This window comes from Anthonomus grandis, chromosome 22 (genome assembly GCF_022605725.1).
Source record: "Anthonomus grandis grandis chromosome 22, icAntGran1.3, whole genome shotgun sequence".
NCBI classification, from domain to species: Eukaryota; Metazoa; Arthropoda; class Insecta; order Coleoptera; family Curculionidae; genus Anthonomus; species Anthonomus grandis.
The window spans coordinates 14,376,585-14,393,257 of NC_065567.1; the positions used below are offsets into that span (position 1 = coordinate 14,376,585).

A 16,673-nucleotide genomic window follows, 5' to 3' on the forward strand; every position below is an offset into this window, starting at 1 on the left:
CGTCAACAATATTACTTTGCTTGTAAACTGTATTAAGTCAGAAATGACAGTTATTGTCAATGCCGAACTTTTCAATATAAAAATTGGTATAACGTTCCTAGGACCGCCGCTGGATTAGATACGCTGCTGGATGAATACAGGGGGAAGTCCTGCGTGAGTCTCCCACAACAGCGTCAAATAATCAATATAAAATCCAGATGTTGAGGTTAGGCAGTAGTTTACAAAGTAGTCGAGCGAAGTGACGCCTGCATGTTATAGCATCTTAGCGCAGTTATTAGGTTGCGGCGCACCGTAAGCAAACGGGGACGTCAGCGCCACCGACGGACGTCAAATAAATCGTTAAGCGACGCGTCCGAGACCTTTTGACGCTACCGGATTCGTAAAATATGGGGCCCAGGCGCCCCATTCGGTCCCCAGTGAGTGAGTGTCAGTGCAGAGGACTAATGGCTGTCCGCTAAAACCGACACCAGGCACCCCCAGTGGCATGGGCTTAAGCGCGGCGCCCACGTGTGCCAGCCGCTCTCTTCATGGCCATTGATAAAGGTAACCGAACAAGTGACGTCACCGCCCAACCTAACTCTGCTTAGCGCTTTCTACTATCAGTCTTACTATATTATATTGTTTCCATTCAATCATCGTTATTTTTTTCGAACTGATTTACCATAAACTACAACTATTTCTTTATATCAAAAGCCATTAAATCCATAAAATATAAAACAGACGAATTATTCATTGGCGTCATAATGTAATAATTTAATAATTTTTTTCTTTATTACATTTTATTTATTAAAAGCAAATTTCCCAGCGCTGTAAATTGCTTGGATAACTTTGATGTTAAATGAAAATTTCAAAAATTTAACTTCCATTTTTACTTGTTTTGATTTAAACATTTACTTGCTTATGATAAAAATCGAGAACTCTCGCCTAAAGGATTTTTCCATTTATACCATACGTGATTTTTGTATAGCAATACATATTAAAATATTATACATCTAATATAAGTACATAAACTTAAAATAGACAATTATCAAATATAAGAATCATAAAATATATGGATGATGCGCTATGATGATATTAAACTGATTCCCCTCCTGGTTTTCTTTTCATTGCGATAAAGAGATTTAAACCTGACCTATATTATATACACTGTTACCCACAGTATGCAAATACTTCGTTAAACAGTTGCTTAGCTGGCTCTAATTTGTTTACTTAAATGGTTGATGTAACATCTGCTTTTACGCATTTCATACAGGGTATCTCGCGAGGTAAAGGACAAAATTTCACTACATGTTCTTTAACTAACTTTGAGTTGAAAATATCCTGTAAACATGGGTCCAGCAAATGCTTCCTTACCAAGATAGGATTTTTTAAATGTAAATGTGTTATTGTACCGAAAACTACAACGCCGAAAAATTATTAATACTAATGTAAAAATACTAATTGCAATAATTGTCCAAAGGGTCTGATCGCTTTTTCAATAACATACTGGTTATTACTTGCTCATTAGCGATATTATTAGTTTTACGAAGCAGTTCAAAAGTAATTTATTTGCCATAAAGAGTCAATACATTGCTAGAAACAAAATAAAGATACCTTTTCTACCTACCCTACCTCTTCTACTACTATGGTGCGGAGCCACTGTAACCACATTGTCTTCTTTAAATTGAAATATCCTCTATAATATAATATTAATATATTAATTATAATAACACTCTAATTATAGTAACTCATCGTAAGAACTAAAGGTAAATGAGTAAAACTAAGTGCAAATAAAAAAACACATAAGGGTCGACTAACTGATCTCCTAAAGAACCACACCAAACATTATCCGAATAATGGTGTTGCAAAATCCGTTTGATTGTTGCATGGGGATTTTTAAGCTGCCAAGAGTGAGTATTCCTTAAATTATTGACCCCGTGTCGGGAAATATCACCTTTTTAGTGAATTAAATATTATTAACCAAATTACGACGTGCAATGAGCCAAAGGCAGAATTGCATATGAGCGCCCAGATCAGTGAGCTGGCAGAACATAGACTGATTGCAAATGAAATGAATTGCAGATGAAACACACCAAATTTATGTATTATTCTCCATACTGACTGTATGTGCTCTGTTCTAGTAAAACTAGGGCAACGTAATACTTTGCGATCACTAGTTGGTGACCGTTCAACACTATCTAGTATAAGATATTGGACAGCTGCTGATGAACATATGAGAAAAACATTTAGAAATGATCATGTTGCTCTCAGTTGATTAAAAACCCTCGCAACCATCAAGTATTCTTCGATTTGGATGCCGGCGGTGGTATTTAACCACTGCTGCTTTACCTCTTTCAATATCCGTATACTAGCAGCATGTCTGCGTATTCTTCATTTGTATAAACAAACATGATCCTAATTTGTGAAAATTTTTATTAACCTGTGGCAACTACTGTAACAGCATAATAAACAAAAAAAGTATCCATGACAACAAATTAAAAAAAAGACATACATGGAACTCGGCCTCCTTGATGACTGATGTTAATAGAACATTTGCGGACATATATTCATAGGACATTGTCGACTCGAATTTACCGAAAGAACACGTAGTGAAATTCTGTTCCTTACCTCGCGAGGCACCCTGTATATGTTTATTGATAGCTTTATATGTTCTTTGGTCCTAAGTCAAAACTGGTTCTCAGAGTATTTTGATAGAAAGTTTATGGTATCGACTTAAATATTTATTTGGATAAAAATCTCTATTGCTATTTACGTTAGTTTCTCGATGCTAAAAATACATTAATTGTTGAAGATTTTATTCATGTGAGTCTTAATGTGTAACAAAAATTAATGGAAATGTATTTTAAATTTTATCTAGAATATAATATCGTCATTAAAATTATACAGCTGAGTTGTAACAGTCATTTTATTAAAACGTAATATATTCATATCAGTAGTAGATTATATCAAGAATAATTTCATGACAAGTTAGAGAATATAATTATAGTTATTATAGGCACTTAATTATTTTATCTTTTCACATGTTACAGTAGTATATTAACACACTAGAAGATATGTTAATTATTAATCATATTACCAAAAGGAAATGATCTCTATTACAAAAAGAATAATTTTGTAAGAGAGACCGAATAAAAAGATCACACAGGAATGTAATCGTAGATCGTTTTCTGATATATTGACCCGGATCGCAACTAAAGTAAATTTTATTTCCGAATAAAATAGCATATACTTCTCAGCGTTCATTCGAAAGGTGCGTGACCAAAAATCCAGTAAGACTAACTAAATTTTGTGTTGATCGATATAGAGTGTCGCATAGACTTACCGCAAAAGTAGCGTTATTAGGGAATATTGATATTGGATAAATAATTCCATTTATTTAAACACCGTCCAACAACCTTTCAAGCAAGATGTAAGTTGATTTAATCGAAAAACCCAACCGCAAATATTTTTGTGAGCATTTTCGATCGGTGTTACTCTATCTGATCGCTTTCATCCTATTCCATACCCGATGAATAAGCGACAGTTCACAACAGCAAATTCGAAAGCTCTTGAGACTAAGCTGTTTAATGAAAAATTATTTTAGCAGATATCGAAAATGTTGGTCGACAATGGGAGTGTTGTTTTTGTTGCTTTTTCTACTCATGGGTACCAAGGCACATGGCTGAATATAAAGTTACAGACAAACGGTTCACAATATATTTTACTGGCTTCAGGAAATTTTGAAGCATTTTCAACTTGAATTATATTAAGCATCTTCTCGTATTAATCAGAAAACGAGACAAAATTAACTTCCTAAATCAATAAAGCTAAAAAAAACGGTTCTTCCATATGCAGGTTTCCTCTAGGTTTATTAGCTTGTAATTCGTTTTTGACAAAACATTTTTAAAGTTGTGGTTATATCTTGGTTATTTTAAATCTCTCACGACAAAATCTTAAAACTGGAGGTTTTTCTCTTGGATATATTTGAGTTTCTTATTTTAAGTTTTTATTTCAGTTTTCTGTTAGTCTCTAGTATTACTTTACAGCCACACTTATTAATATATTCTTTATTTCACTTATTTAGCATAAATTTTAACTATATTGCCCGAAATTATTCGATTTAAATATTATAAGTTTTGTTTGGCAACCAAAAAGGTAACAACGGTCCATAAAATATTTAGTCTACATTTTATTATTAATCATAATAATAATAATAATTATCTATTACTTATTCATAATATTCCTGAGTTAATGAGTTAAATATTTGCATTTCGTTAAATTGTAATATTTAACTATTTGGTGAATGCAATAAAATAAACAATATCTATATTCTAAAAATAAATATACACCGATCTATTCCTGCGTTAATAGAAACTTTAAATTTTGTAGGTGAAGCCACGGGTTTTCAATAGTTTAATTTATTTCTTTCAAATAATGTAACATAATTACAATGTGGCAGTAGCTAAGATCCAGTTTATTGAACCTTTAACCTTGTCTGTGCGGACCGAATGAAAAAATAGGGTTACTTATTTAAAGATAAACAATATAATGACTATTTTTTCTATTTTCTTTTCTATTTTTATTATTTACCTTACCAGATAAATATTCTACCGTTAGTTGCTTTATTTTTACTAATGTAATTATTGTTATACATTATTTAATTATATTATATAATATGGTATAATATCTGGTGCCGTGTTAATATCTTATTATTTACTTAAATTTTACGGAACAGAGTGGCAAGTAAAATTAAACAAAACTACGAAGAAGTTATTCCTTCTTTCAACAAAAAGATTTTGAGCCAAATTTAATATTAATTTGGTACAATATGGCGACACTTTTTAGAAACTCTGTTATATTTTATGTTAATAATATGTAGTTCCAATAATTAACTTTCTACCCAAAAACTCTTAAGGAAAGTCACTAGAATCGAGTAAAAATCAAAATCAATTATTTGCGAATAAATTTCATTCACAGATCGCAAAGGAATGTGTAAAAATTATACTATGTATCTTTATTCTTACCATTTACCGACGTATGTTTATACAAACTCTTTTAAATGTTTTAAAAAGTTCCATCTATTTTTAAAGTCGATTAAAGCCTGACTCACCTGTATCTGTTTTAGCTTTGGAAATTCCACAGCTTATGTCTTCTTGTAGTTTCAACTTTTTAAAGTTGCTTTGTAAAAGTTTTAGTAAGCACGCGGAACTTAAATCAATTGTTCCAAAATATTAATATCAAAACCAGTTTGTGATTAAATTACAAAAAATATTTCTAAAAAAGTTTTTAAAACTATAGAAGCAAATATTCAAATCCAGACAATACCCCTCAATCAAACGTTGCATCCTAATTATTGGGTTGTATTGTCTATATTTATTTATACTAAAAAGTAACATAAAAAATTGTGTAAATCTTACACAGAAAGAAAATCTTACTCTGAAAGCTTACACAGAAGATAATAACAATATATTTTTACAAAGTTATTATTATTTTATTCACGATTATTCTAATCGGTTTATATTCGTTTATATTTGTACTTGAATAACATTCTGTTAAAATTCTAGGAATTAGTAGGAGAATCTTACTGGGTATATAGGGACCTGATTCGATCAGGTCGATCAGGTATGTTTATAGTTATGATTTGAGTACGCTAAATACTCAGTAAGTGATTAAAAATAGTAAGTGAAATTATAAATAAAAGGTTAGTGTTAAGTGTTCAAGTGTGCTTATTTATTGAACCCACGGGAAATCCGTAACAATCAGTGTCCGAAGTGGGATAAGAAAGGGTATTTTGCAACAAGGAGTATTTGGAGAGCGGAAATTAAAGGGGATCAGGAAAACGAATTTTCAAATATTTTTTTTTTAAATACGAGAAAGCAAAGTGCCGAAGATGGACCAAATAAATAGATTCATGATCGCATTTATGGATAAAATGGAAGAGCAATGACGACAGGATGAGGAAACAAGATAAGAGAAGCATGAACAACAGAAAAGATCCCAGAAATTAATAAAAGCTGCTTTTATAGGCGAACAAGCAGAAAAAAAAGAACAACAGAAAATAGAAAAAAACGGGATGAGGACATAAGAGACTGTGTAAACAACTTACGGTTTGCAATTACCCGGATAAATAAGCAACCTTTGGTGGATTGATTGATTTCTCATTGATCTGACTTCATAGCGTTTAACAGAATATAAAGCCTCAGAGACATTAGCCTAGAGAGAAAATTTGGCGACCAACATCAAAGGTAGGTATACCAATCTCAAGTAAAACCTCGACATGTCGGGAAAACTTTACAAGAGTCCGATGTAAGGCGCCTTATTCATCTGGCCTATCCAGGAGCCTCTAAGGAATTTCAGGATAAATTTGCTGCACAATATTTTGTAGGTGGCATTAGAGATCAAGAAATCTAACGAATGCTATGCATCACCAAATTTGTTCAGAGCGATTTTCATCGTAGAGAATAAGAGTGATGGTCTACAAAATCTATTTAAAGAGATATTTAAGGTAATAAGGCAGGAATTGATGAAGAAATTCAGCAACCTCCTTATCCGCCAAGGTAAGGGGTGGGTGTTGGCTTGTGAAGATTTAGGCCCCGGAATCATCTCCATCCTGAGAAGATCTGCCGAATGCCTGACCGTCGAAGGACAAGTTAATGAAAGACCGGTTGACACGGAGCGGTGTCCCTAATAAGATTAATCATTGTACGTTTAAAGATTGTGTTCTTATCTCGGAGAGTGATACTCCGAACTGGAGACTCGACGAACGTTACTGGGGAGATAAATGTTATTATCCGACTGGGAAGTCTCACTTTAAGTCACGAGGTATTGGTGGCTGATATGAGATGAGTTTATTTTCGGAATGGATCTTATTAAATATCACGGATTCTCATTTGACAAGAAGCTAAATATTCTTAGATTCGGTTCGGAAGAATTTATTTCGTTCAGTATAAGTCAAGGCGGAGCTGCTATGAGGATTGGGGCAGTAGATTCTGTTCAAGTGGGTGAGGATAGTGAGAAGATCATTTTTGGAAGCTAAAAGAAAAATTCTGGGAGCCGCATTGAATTGATACAAGGACAAGAGAATGCCTGTATATGCCTTGTGGCAAAGCCACTCGTAACATCAGAAGGTGATATTACTCCCCAATAGCCTTAAGCAAAAGTGACTTAGTTGCTTTATACCAATTAGTACGATCTGTGTCCAGATGCGAAGAAGGTTGCGCGATTTCCTTATCCAGGATTGGAAACTTTCTCTGGACGAATTGATGAAGCCAAGCAGTTCATCACCACCTGAAGGCACAATTCGTTATAATCAACATGCCTATGTTATACCATACTCTCCGTTATAATCATCAGGGAGTCAAACAGTCCATGGTCATCTCCAGGCATCTTAGTGATGATAAAGGGTGGATGAACTAGATTCTATGTGGACTATATGACGTCACGAAGAAAGATAGCTACCCACTTTCTATAATTAACGATGCGCTTTCCACTCTTGTAGGAACAAGGAGAGACAGGGAGAAAATTGCGTTTTCTACTGGAAATGGAAATTTGGTCTATGTAGTGCTTCCGTTACATTTGAAAAGGTTAATAGAATTTGTACTGCGAGGACTTCCACGCAAGATATGTCTTGTTTACCTTGACTATATTGTCGTAATGGGAAAAACACCTCGAAAATCTAAAATTAGAAACAAAAGCCCAGTTTAGATTCAACCCAAAGAAGTACTCGCTCTTTCAACAGATAGTGAATTTTCTTGAGCATGTGGTATCATCCGAAGGAATACAAACTGAACCGGGAAAAATTGAAAGCATAAAGGATTGGCCACGATCTCGTGATAAACTTGAGAAAAAGTTTTCTTGGATACTGTATATACTACCGAAGATTTGTCGAAGGATTTGAAAATATTGCTGCCCCTTTGTATGAATGAACATAAATCCAATTTGCAATGGAACATGGAGTGCCATCTTGCTTTTTAAAGGGTAAAGCTGCTCTGTTCCATTTCCATATTAGGATACCCGCAACAACAATGGAAGTTTATTTTGGATATAGATGCGAGCAATATTGGTATCGGAGGGAGATGCGCTAACACAAGTCCAGAATGGCGAGGAACGAGTCATCAAGTATTTTAGCAGTATATTGTAGCAGAGATTAATTCCCCCAAATACCTATGCGGACAAGAAATTCTGATTAGGGCAGACCATGCAGCCCAAAAATGGTTGTCGCACTTGAAGCAACCAGAAAGACCAATCACAGGATGATTAGAGAAGTTGCAGCCGTATAACTTTAACATTAAATATCGTTTAGGTAAACTGCATATATATAAAGTCTCTAAATTTGAGGTTAGTGAAGGATGGAGTACTGCTGGGTTAATAAAATACGGACGTGAAGATGATTGTATATATTAGCAATTCTTTAGAAGAAGGTAGGAGGGCAGACCAAGACTAAGATGGAGCAACATTTCGGATAGAGAGTTGACATTTGAGGCACTATGGGCACAGTGCGACTCACTAGTTGTCGAGGATGGAACTTTTTTAACTGCTTGGTATTCCCAAAACATGGACAACAGCCTTATATCCGCAATCCAATGGCATAGTGGAGAGATTCAATAAGACAATCGAAGAACATTTTTCCAAGGTGGTGGATAAACATCAAAACTATTGGGATCCCTACTTGCCACTGTTTATGCTGGTCTACAAATCTGCAGTTCATGATACGAACGGGTTAACACTAGCCCAGGTTTTGTTCGGAAAAGAACTTCGTTTACTATGTAATTTGGTGTTTAGTACCTCAAGCTAGGAGAAAGTTAGAGTGGAGCAAGGTGACACAGTAAGGACTCAAAGAATAAAAGAGAAAGCATCAAAGATGAGGCCAGCCTGGGAAAATCCATCTGTGTTAGTAAAGAGGATTAATGTTGTCGTCTATAGAATCCAGTGCAGCCCTTAGCGAAGATAAAGGTAGTTCATTTAAATAGCCTTGATTTATATGTATGTCAGGCTGATTGGGACGATGGATATTCTCTGTGGATATCCATTCTCTGTGGATATGGATATAGTCTGGTATCATTTCCTTGGCCTGTTTACATCTTCCTCTCCTCAAATTCTTTTTTGTTTTTTCCTAGGACCATTTATTAAATGCCTGGGAGATTTTTTTTTGTTAAGACCGAGACAAGGTTCGGGGCCTACGAATGGATTAACGGAATCTTGTCTTGCCAGTTCGTCGGCCCGCTTATTGCCCCCCTCGACATCCTGGTGTCCTCGGACTCACCTCAGTCTCACTTCCCTGTATGCTTCAAGCCTTTCCAATGCGTCTGCATTCCTGGACTAGCGCTGAGCGCCCCTGGGTTTCTGAATCGCCTTGAGGGCAGCATGACTATCAGACTAGATGCAAATCCTCCCGTTACCTTCCAATGCCTCTCGTTTGTTTGCTACTTCGAGTATAGCAAACACCCCCGCTTGGAAAACTGTGGTGTGTTTCCCTAGCGGAAAGGATTCTCCTGTGTTCGTTTTCATCCTGTACACTCTGGCTCCGACAGAATTGGTGTTTTTCATCATGCACCAATTCTGTCTCCTGACACCACTGTTTCAATCTCCCGCACGCGGCTTGCATCCGCTCATAGACTGTATTCACGCATTTAATAGTAAGTTAAGTAGTGAATAAAAGTTTAGTCTTAAGTGTTTAAGTGTGCCTATTTATTGAACCGACGGGAAATCCATAACAATATTATAACACTCAGTAATTTCAAAATAAAACTAATATATGAGTCATTTCTAAACTCAAAACTAACTCAGATTTAACTGAATATTATTACTGCAATACTGCTCACTCGCAATTTTGCATGGCTCTCAAAGCTTATTTGACAAGTTGGCACTGTCTAAATCAGATATGTTGTGGAATATCCCATTTACGTAAGTAGGAACACTAAGACCGATAAATATAAGTATCTTAGAACTGATTAAATCTATTTATATCACTAATAGTATTTTTACTTAACAATATACAGGTCGTGCCAGCTCAAGTCCTGGGTGCGAAAATCAATATATGAATTAATAATCAATTTAAGTCACAAGTTAAGATGTGAACAATAGTGATTTTGCTAATATCCTACTGCAGTACTACCTACTAATAGTACCAACCAAATTACCACAGAAATTGAACGGAGAGAAGGCCGACGGGAAAACATCGGATCGATGCCGAGTTGTGTAGTTCACTACGCAAAAATTTTCCCTCGGAGTGGACAGCGCAAGTGGGGATCGGGAAATATTTATTCTCTAACTTAAGGCCTTGAGTTTGCTTGTCAAGCTCTAAGGGTGAATTAATGCGGTTAGTTTAACTTATTTTCAATGATTCAGCCTAAACAAGTACTCTCCAAAACTATTTGAAAACATGAAAATAAACAAATGAAAAATTATAAGTTCATCATCTTAAAAATTAAGGTTTAATTAACCCCGTATGAAGGAAGTTTTGCTCCTCAAAAATTACCTGCAACGTTTCAGTTTGCAAAACAGCAAACTGAGACGTTGTTTATACATTTAAACAAAACCCTCCCGAAGCTAATTAGGAAATTTATAACATCAATTAAAATTTTGTATACAAATATACGTACATATATTATTATAACTAGAATTATTCTTTTGAACCAGGTTGTTTCAAACCTTTCAGAGGTGAGAATTAAAATAATTAAGATAATTTGATGCTCTACATCAGAATTAAAAATCCAAATTAGTAGAGTAATCAATATCAATAAAGCTAAATTCAAAAATTAATGATAATATAAATAAAACAGATAAATATTATCACTTGCAACGTCATAAATGAACGTTTGTTCAAATGAATTGTAATAACTTTTAATTGTAATAATTACTTGAAAGATGACCTCTTTAGAAAAATGTACTAACTAAAAATATATCAGAAAACTAGATTAGCGTAAATAGAAAGAAAAATACGAAGGAGGTTTTTGAGAATATCCACTAAGTAAAGCAGAATAAATTAAAAGATGGTAAATCTCAGACACGTGCTTCTGCTTATTGCCCTAATCGGCACAATTTAACCATGACACGAGGAAGAAAAAAGAAGGAAAAGCAATATGCAGACACGTTTATTTTTTTATTTCATAATATTTTTTAATTGAAATACTTTTGCTTCCGTGTGCGTATGCCTATTTCTGATAATTCTTCCAAAATTAGGCATGAAGGGGTAAAACCTTAAGTCGTGAACCATTTTATCATCCGTATTTGTGTAAAAGCATAAAGAACTTTTTACTAAATTTGGATTTTAAAAAGTTTATGTTTCGAATCACCCATTTAAAACTTGAAAACATTAATCAAGCGCGCTTGGGGCAACAGGAAAGAGGACATCTGCACAGCGTATCAGTCAGCAAAAATTTTCAGATACTATACTGTGTGTAAATTGAAAAGTTAACATTCCTATTATCTTGCTATCACAAAACATTTCAGGAAATACGAAATATTAATATTGAGCGAGTTTATTTGTTTTGGAAAATATTACACCTTATTATACTATCACTTAAATGTCAAATGAGGTCCCTCTTCAAATGGACACTGAAATCAAGACCTTTAAATCTGAATATTCTAATCATACTTAAAAACAAATCGGCAAAATATAAGAAATAACACTGCAAAATATAAGGGATCAAAAAAAAATTAAAAATGTAAAGATTTCTGTTTTCTGCAATATATAACAATTTCAAAATCCTAAAACAGAAGTTTTTTGTATTTAAGAAATATATAAAATAAATTTTTTGGTTACTATTCAAATATGGATAAATTAGGGTACAAATTTTTCCTGCAATTTTGTTAATTTTCGTATTGCCAAAATGGCGATATTTATTCTTCAAAACATGATAGGCTTTAATCAGTTTATTCATATAATAAAGTTTATTATATAAAGACAGTTGAACTTTCACCTTTACTAGGATAGAATAGATGACAGTAAATAGAATATAATAAGCTTTACTAGCGAAAAATATTCTATTTGATCAACAACTTTATTATATAGGGTGTCCCACAATCAACGTCACAGGCTATAACTTCTTTATTCTTGAATATATTTTTTTTTAATATAATGTATTTTTAATAATTATAGGACCACTACCCAAAATTACTCAAAAAAACTATCCCTGACAAATTCATCCCCTAAAAACCACCCCAACTTTTTTTTTCAAATAGCCGCACCAATATTTCTTCTAATGTTTAGAATGATTGTAAAATGTAGGAATTCAATTTCATAAAAAAATCATGTGTACCAAAATCAACGCAAAGCACAGAATATCTTTACAAATTTATTTTTTTCTCTATACGGGTAGCTATTGACAACTTCCAGTAAACTGGGAATGACCCAGACCGTGAACATTATCATTTAGATACAACAATCTAGCTCCCGTAACTTCAAAAGATAATTTTAAAATGTTTGCATCTATGCCATCTGTGTTTTTTAAGTTCTTAACTATTGATCGAAGTTCACCCATTGCCAGAGTTTGAATAAGTTTGTATGTTTTTTACAGGATCTTCATAGCTTTTCTTTCTTTGCATTCTCATTGAATTTTGTTGACGTATTAGATACTACTATGTTTCTTTCGGTTTTGCTTTTTTGTACGAGTATTTATTTCAGATCCAATTTCTGGCATCCACCAAAATTTATTGGCCCATTTTGTGTTGACAAATTTTTCCTGAACACGAGCATGCGCAGGAGCGTTTGTTTAAGGTACTCATAATGATGTCTGTCAAATCATTAGCTAAAATATTAATGTTAAGTGAATTTTTATACATCCAATTCATGTGGCTATAAGTTATATATATTTTTTACGAGGTTAAATTAGGCCCTATCATCTAGTGTTCTCATTATCATGTGATGGTTCCTTATTTTTGGAATAGTGAAAACTTCATGTGTGCCTTATGGTTTGTCAGTTACCAATAAATCCGATATGGATACTGAATCTTTGGTTACCTTTGTAAATACAATAATCTGTTGATATAGGCCTTGACAGAGTTTTGAATGGCCTTGTTGCCTTTGGTGGACTTCAAACATGCATCCTGTCTATTATTGCCTGATTCAGTTCGATGTCCAAATTTCCAACATTTAAAGCACTAAATGACATTTATAGGTCATCAAAACTACAAGACCTCCAATCTACATACGTTGACGTCATATTGTATATGTGACTTATCCTATAATCGAATATATTTTATGTTTTTATATTAATTTCTAAAATACCTGTATAGTTTCCACATCCTATGATGATACTTCCATTTAAAACGTGTTTGACTCGGGAAAACTCTAGTCCAAAAAGAACTGGGGTCTTTTTTTGTTTTTGTACCTGTTCTGTTAGATTGGGTTTGGTTTTTGCGTTAAATGATCACTACTTGTTCTTTCTTTTGCATTAAAACTTGGCTATAGGATTTCGTTTGGTCGCTAATCGATATTTAAACTTTTCTATTTTTTTCTCTTTTTATGTCCTCTTGTTTAAGCATCTCAATAATTAATGATTTATCTAGAATTGTGTTGTATTTACTTTTAATTAAGGCATCTTTTGTTGCTATTACCTCTCTTATATGATCTAGTGACTGATGTGAGAGACATTCACGGCTGTACAGAATTTCGTAACTTTTGCAACTACAACTAGTAGTAGTAGAAGTCAAATCTCAGTAGTTTTTACATATTTTATTTTTGCACATATCGCAATTAGATACTTCCGTTTTATCTCCACCTTTCTTTACTAATATCACATTTGATTGAGGTTATGTTACATCAAAAACAAAATTGTATGCTACTTTCAGCTTAGTATTTTTAATATTTAGCACATAGACCTTTTGATAATTTTTATTAATTTAAATATATTAAAAAATAAAATTTAGTATTTTGTTTTTACTAGGGTTAACATTAACTATGAAAGCTACAGCTCGACAGAGAACTTTGTGTGAACCCATTATCTTTTTGACTACAAGGAGAAAACGTATATTCGTTCTATATTGTTTCTACCTACTTGGATATTTTTTAGAATAATTAATAAAAAACTCTTTTCGGCATAAAATTTTAGGCCCTTTTTTTCCTTGGCAATATTCCAGGTAATCTTAATTGAGACTGGAGGAAGGAGGAGGACAATAGCTCTACAGTAAAAGCTTATCTATTCATAGAAGAGAGAACGCTTGTTAAATTAATAGATACGTCAGTTGGGTGTCCCCATTGAAAGCCAACTACGTCATTTTCAAAAGCCTTTGCACTTGCGGCACATACGTACCTATAAATTAAATGACGCGATATCCTCTGGTGTTCATCATTATTAGAAGCGGTTGTTTTTATGATGCTATTTTTAGACGCATGTGGCCCCAAGACAAAATAAGAACAAATTGCAACAAAGTATTCATTTAAAACTCGATAAATATTGAGTTAATAAAATTAACAAAATGCAAACCGTAATTTTGAAAATTTTTATTATACGTATTATAAGGTAAATTCAAGAAGTCGAGACTAGAGAAACTAAGAAAAATTTATTTTCTATATTTCTTTGAGTCTTTTGGCATATTTATTTTAAAAAAATCCAATACGAAAGTAAGACTACTGAATCCACCGGCGTCGCTTGTAGTAGCCTTAAGGTAATTCAGTCTTTGGTACGCTTAGGTTTACTAACAGATCATTTTAATATTTGCAGTTGTATGACAAATAACCTAAAACTTAATCTAATCTTTAGTTAGATCATTTCCGAAAAGAATATAGACATGGAAGAGTGTATCAAGGAGTTTTGTGGAATTATCTTAATTATTTCATCAGAAGAAGGGATCAAGTTTTGACGCAGAAACATCAACCCTCTAAGAGGGGATTATCTCCCAATGTTTTTTTTATGGAAATAAGGGTCAAACGATATGTTATTAAAAAGTGTTTTTAATTCGCTATACGTTGCTGTTTAGCTTTTAAAAATCGATCCATTCTCTTACAACATATGCAAACATTGTTTAAATTTTACTTAGTAAAAACTTTCCATAGTAGTCAAATGTATGCTCGATTGAGCATTACTTGCACTTGCTGCTCGCCAACCTCCATAGAGTGATACAGGTTATCTTCGTTGTCGTCCACTTTCCACTTATCCTGTCGTCCACTGGAACATTTATGACCTGACTTCGCGACATACCTCAATGGTTTGCGTTTGCAGAACTTTCAATGGGGCAGATGGAATACTGTAAACATTGCTTTTTATATGCTCCCACAAAAAAAATCAACTTTTAAAGGTGTTTAGTGTTTGCTTTGTGAAAAACCCTTGGATTGGTATCAGCCCAGTAACGACAATTGTCACGATTTACTAAAGCATTTAAGGAGAAACGACCCATCCGAAAAAGACCTATTAAATAGGAAATTATTATTGGTTGCTCATTTATTCAACATTTTGTAAGTGATTGACTTGCACTAACCGAATCTAATAAAGATAGAACTTATAATTTTTTAATATTCGTTGGACACTTTTATGAGTCACGCGACTGGTAACGAAAAATTGTATTTTACTTAACTTATCTTCATCGCAATTTTCTCTAATACTACATGGTAGGGTTACTTGTTATAGGCTTTCCTTTTTTTGGTATAAACAGAACCTGTTTCGCGAAACTTAGCCAACCATTCGCGAACACAGAACAATTTTCCCCAAAACCAGGTTTGTCAGCTGGTTAAACAGCTCTGCAACCCTATTTCCATGTTTTTGAGTGTTTTTGAAAAAAAGCTTAATATTTATTTTTTTTGCAATTGAGTATAACATGACAAATTTAAAAGGACAATAATTTTCAAATACTTAATACTATATTTTTAAGTGTCTTAATTAACACACATAATTTTTATAAACGACGCCATAATATGTCGGGTTATTATGTACTTTTTATTTAAAAAATTTTAAATCACCAAACAGTTTTACCACTAACCAAAACTCGTTATTTTACTCTCGACATGTGTTTCGCTAACGATGTTAGCATCTTCGGGAGAAGATTAAAACTTTGATTACACTACATTTAGAAAAAGTTTTAATATTCTCCCGAAGATGCTAACACCGTTAACGAAACAGATGTCGAGAGTAAAATATAAAGAGTTTTGGTTAGTGGTAAAACTGTCTCGTGATTTGAGTGTCACACCAAAGGTGCCAACCATAAGAAACATGACCGATGACTTAGAGGGTTGAAGGATTTGCTATAGAAAATGCATCAAAACTGCAACCCCTTGACTTGAAAATAAACTTGACTTGTTTTGGATCTTGCCGAAAAGAGCTTTCCAACCCTCTAATGCCTCATGATGTGCCATACTGTATGTATATAAATTTAGGGTGTTCGCTAATTGATAATACATGGAAAAAATCACAGCCTGCTTATGCAAAAATATGACGATTTAACTACTCTTACTATATTCAAAAGTTGATATATAACTAAAAACTAGGCCTATCAAAAATACAATGCAAAAAATGACCTTCTGATTTAAAACTGATTTAAAAGATAGCTGTTCGTTTTGTAACGTACGCGTGCACCATTTGTAAATATCTGCCGTAATTATTCTCTAATGGTGGAGGGTAAAATAGGTGTCTAGGTACTCGAACATTTCTGAAAAAGTGTGCTGGCGCTCCATCTAACATAAACAATATATCTTGACTTATATCCAGAGGAATTTTATCGTGAAAATTTGGTAATTGAGTTTGTAAAAATCCAAGCGTTCG

General features: G+C 33.5%; 1 protein-coding gene across 4 annotated transcripts in view; it reads left to right on the forward strand.

Annotated features, from left to right (window-relative positions):
* The first annotated feature begins 239 nt into the window (after positions 1 to 239).
* LOC126748416 (regulator of G-protein signaling 17) overlaps positions 240 to 16,673 on the forward strand; it is a 65,102-nt gene continuing 48,668 nt past the window's right edge. For all 4 annotated transcript variants that reach the window (XM_050457651.1, XM_050457652.1, XM_050457653.1 and 1 more), the window contains exon 1: positions 240 to 543. The gene's annotated coding sequence lies outside the window, so the exon portion shown is untranslated. The remainder of the gene's footprint in view (positions 544 to 16,673) is intronic.